The sequence below is a fragment of the Hibiscus syriacus genome, unplaced genomic scaffold (genome assembly GCF_006381635.1).
Source record: "Hibiscus syriacus cultivar Baekdansim isolate YM2019G1 unplaced genomic scaffold, ASM638163v2 tig00111000_pilon, whole genome shotgun sequence".
Taxonomy (NCBI): Eukaryota; Viridiplantae; Streptophyta; class Magnoliopsida; order Malvales; family Malvaceae; genus Hibiscus; species Hibiscus syriacus.
The window spans coordinates 3685001-3690000 of record NW_024062947.1 but is presented as its reverse complement, the minus strand read 5'-3'; the positions used below and the strand labels follow the sequence as shown (position 1 = coordinate 3690000).

The window sequence follows — 5000 nt, the reverse complement described above, 5'->3', positions numbered from 1 at the left end:
GTATAATGCCTCAGAGCATGGTTACCTACTGTTTTGCCTAATGGGACCACATTCTTCGTATCAGTCTATTTTCTAATCTAATATCATGTTCTGCTTCAGCCTTCATTTCTTCGAAGATGTCTGAAATACAAAATTCAGTTGAGGCGTAAAAAGAGGTATGAACTTTCCTTTCAATCTATGCCTTGATATCTGAAGTAACACTTTGAATTTTTATCAATCTTATTTCCCTAAAGCATGATACTAGCGAATTACTTCTGTCAGTAACCATCTGTTTTAATTTTCCCCTAGTAGAAAACTTTAAGTTTATATATATGAAAGAATCATAGTACCTGGAGACCCCTCATAAGAACAGCCAGAAATAATCTACTAGTTCTTTGAGCTGATGATTCTTTTGTCCTTATGTCAGGATTATGTGATTAAGGCTGATAAGTACGGTTATACAGTGGGAAATATATATTTCTCTGCTATTTCATGCTTTTGAAAAGTAGCAATATTCTTTGATGGTTCTTTGATGTTTGAATTAAAGTTCTTTATTGGAAAACTAATTTGTTATAAAGGGAAAATGAATGTTGTTTAGGTGAATTTCTTGACGAGAGTCGGTTCCAAGTTGTAGCATGTTAAGAGTTTGATGTGGGCAGTTGGGAATATTTAGTACTAGAAGAATTGTCTTCAAGACATGCCCTGAGACAGTTTCAAAATCCTACAACTCTCCATATTTCTAAGCACGACCCTGATTTTTTTTCTTCAAATAATAGTGTGAAAACAGATTACTAACTAAAGTTGATATTGATTGCTGTAATGCTGTTGTATTGCTCCGTTGACCTTCTACTTAATGTATACAGTTACAAACTTTTCCTGAAAGGGAAAGAAAATTTATGCATTTCTAACAATTATGTGTTTTCTTTATCACTTATTATGTTGCGAACTTATATGTGATCTGTTTGTGTAGGTTGAGGGCTGGAATTGTAATTTTCAACTATAAGGATTATGGCAATATGCTACAAAAGACTGAAGGTTAATCTCTTTATCTTCAATGAACTCTGCATTGTACATAATGTTTACTTAACCTTTTAATGGCTAAAATTGATTCTCTGAGCTCTAATTCCCATGTTCTTTTTTAATCTTTAGAACTTTCAGTAACTGAAGATTTCTCTTGTCCCTTTTGCTTGATGCAATGTGCAAGTTTTAAGGTGGATACTCAATCTGTTATCTGAACATATGATATTCATTGTCGTATGTATAAAGCATGATTTTCTTCTTGTATGAATCTTTTCTTCTTGTTCCCAAATATTGCAATTTGATAGATTCAAGCATTGTTCTGATTTTTGCTATACATAGATAGCTAGTTCTCTTTTTGGAGCAAAAAGCTTGTTTGACATAGACCACCTTGATGTTTGTTCACAGGGTCTGCGGTATCACTTGTGCTCTTCACATGTTTTATTCAACTTTGACTTCTGGGTTAGTAACTCAAGGTGTAAAGTGATTTGCCACTCAATTGAGATTTTCCAGAAAGACTATTGAAAATTTGTCTTTATTGTAGGTAACAGAGGAGTATCAAGCAGTGAATGTCTCTGTGAAAATTGATTCGTTGATATCTGAGGTAAAAAATTTCCTTCAAGATTCACGTGGAAGCTTAGATTTGAACGAGGAACAATTCTGCTGCCATCAATGATGGTATATCATGTAAGTTTAGACTTGAGGGAAGAAGTGCAAGTAATAGTTGTTGGTAACTTGGTATGGGATTGTATGTTGTTCATAATTAACAATGGTTGACGATGAAAATCAAATATCCTTGTTTCATTTCGTATCTTTTCTTAAGTTTTAGAAAATCAATTTTGACTAAGCAAAAAAACATTATTGGCTCCATTGGAATTGAGAATACAAAGTTGCTTCTGACGTAATTGTACCATTTCAGCCTTCTTTTGCATCTTCTGAAATACAAGTTACAGAAGCACTGAAAGCTTAGATATGGTATCTGGCTACTGTTTGATCATTACCGCACTCCATTGGATCAGATATGCAGAAGGTATGAATTGAAACTTGGGAGAATTGTATTGCACTTAGTAGTTCTCTAACTTATCAAAGTTCTGCAGAATCTTAACTAGTTAACAGACTTAATAGTATGCAATGAATCTTCCAAGTTGTGTTCTTTTTGCTAGGTAGACAAGGTGTGAATTTGTCTGTTGTCGGCTTCACACTGCATAAGTTGTACAAGTATGGAGCAAATGGTGAAACTGATGATATGTTGGAATACCATGCTACTTTTGATTTTTCACAAGACTCCCCTTTAGTAGAACTTGATGATGATTTCTTGTGTACACGCCCGGATGGTGAGGGCATATTAGTAGAACTTTATTATGCCGTGATATTTTGTATCGACATATGATTACAATATTTTTGATAACTTAATGTGAATATATTGTATGCAAATGGATTGCTTATATATAATATGATATATATATTTAGTATTATGAGGCATTAAATGTGATTTAATTTGATTATTTGTCAATCTACAATATATATATATATATATATATATATATATATATAATTACGAAATACAATCACGACACACGATTCTCTAAAATCTCGTACACCGAGAGATTAGAGTGACAAAAATGGTATTGCTCTTCATTACTGGAAATCTCAAAATGTTGAAAGCTTTCAAAAGATATTGTAAAAAGGAGAGGAAGCTTTGAGAACAGAGAAGAATGGATTATTTGATAATTTCGAAATGCTACAAGAGGTATGTATTTAGGTACATTCTCCAGATTAGAAATGGAAAATAGACCATGAATTACGTAATCAATTTATCTGTTGTAATATTACATCAAAAAAATTTGTGCAAAAACAGTTGTAACAACTGATATGAACGAGTATTAAAAAGTTGTCTGCTACGAATCTTGTTGAAAAAAGAGTATAGATTCAAAGTAAAAAATACACAAAAAAAAATAACATGTGTTATAGCTGTTAAATTACAACAATGATAAATCCCAGAAATTAAGCCATGCCAATATCAGAAAATTATATGTTTCACACTTGAGAAATGTGTCTATAACTACAGTTTGAGAAATTTTATTTTAGTTTCTTCAAAATATTTTTGTAAAGAAATTCTTAAGAATTTTTTTCAAAAACAATATGCGTGCAATACATTTCGACACGAACCGAACCGAGCCGGCCGAGCCAAGTGACAGCATGCACATGCGACGAAACTATCTTACCACATTAAATATGAAATGGAAAGGGTGACCCTTTAAATATCACCCCAATGGTATATTTCTTTCCAACGTGGGATATAAGCCTTTTAGTTTTTCTATGGCATTCTAATATTTCACACTAATGCGTAAGAAATATCCTTTTGAAAAATAATTTTAAAACACGTGAAGAGCAATAGCAAGGCTAGTCGCTTAAGCACTAGTGGATGTACCTTGAACTAATGCATAGTGACAATGAATAATTCTTCTGTTAACTAAGTGAATAAGTCTTAAACTTGTTAAGATAGAGATGAACTCATGCCACACGACCAACCTCATTCATCCACCAAATTTTTGTGATAAATCAACAATATTATATATATAGTCGACTCATCCTCAGGATTCTAGTGAGTGTATTAGAAAAATAACCCAACATTTGTCATAGAAGGTGGCTAGTCCTTCTCACTTACGTAGGTTATTTCATCAAGATTATCTCAACATAAACCACCCGAATCCCAGCTATGAAATAATTAAGAGCTTTTACAAAAATTCATCCTTTAAAATAAATAAGGTGAATTTCTTCATGTTCATTTTAAATGACCACCTAAACTCTGGGATAAGAAATCATTAAGAATAAATACTCAACCTCTTTAAACGGTAAATTCAATAAGCCCTTCTTAAATAGGATCACCCAAACTCTTGTGATTGAATTCATTAAAAGTTTATTTAAAATTATTCTTTTTAGCAACAAGTTCATTTTGTCCTTCGCGATAGGACCACACTCTCATCACTAGGTTATTAACTTATTAAGAGCAGATAATCAACAAAAAATTGATAAATTCATCAAATCTTTCTCCCTAAGACCATCTAAATCATGGACTATGAATTTATTAAGAGCAAAACAACTCAACCTTGTGCATGTACATTATTCGTCACAGGGATAAAAAATTATGTATACTATGAGTCTTTCCATGGTTTCATTGGCCACATTGAACTTAGATAACTAAGTTGGGTGTCCACCATGAATTCCTCAACCAGTGGGCTTTAAGCCCATCCCCTCGACGAATCTTGAACCAATTTCCAACATAACCCTTTAGTTAGCGGATCAACAAGGTTTCTCTTCGATTTCACATACTCTAAAGAGATTACTACACTCCTTATTAAATGTCTTACATATTCATATCTTATACGAATGTGTCTTTTCTTACCATTGTAAGTTTGGCTATGTGCCACACATATCTCATCTTGTGAATCACATAACAAGGACACTACAGGAGTCAGTTTTCCCCATAAAAGAATTTCTACTAATAAATTCCTGAGCCATTTGGCTTCTTGCCTAGTTAGGTTGAGAGCAATGAACACTGAATCCATCATAGAATAAGAAATACACATTTGTTTTGTAGATGTCCACGGGATCGCTACTCCGCCCCGTGTAAAGACATACCCACTCATCGAGTTTACTTCATCATCATTGGTAACACAATTAGAATCACCGTAACTCTCTAGGACTGTAGGATAGCCAACAAACGCAAGTTTTCAATCTATTATACCTAAGGTACTTTAGTAAGCATTTGAGAGCAATCCAATGTTCATTACTAGGATTATGGGTATATCTACTTAATGTACTAATAGTATAGACAATATATGGTCGAGTATAGTTCATTAAGAACATAAGACTACCAATTATTTTTAGATATTCATTTTGAGAAACAATACTTCCTTTATTCTTACAGACATGTATGCTAAAGTCATAAAGAGATCTCGTTGTGATGACATCAAAACTGTGAAGTTTCTTTAACACTTTCT

At 32.9% G+C, this 5000-nt stretch overlaps 1 pseudogene; it reads left to right on the top strand.

The window, feature by feature from the left end:
- LOC120149314 overlaps positions 1–1672 on the top strand; it is a 4162-nt pseudogene extending 2490 nt beyond the window's left edge.
- The last annotated feature ends 3328 nt before the right edge of the window (positions 1673–5000 follow it).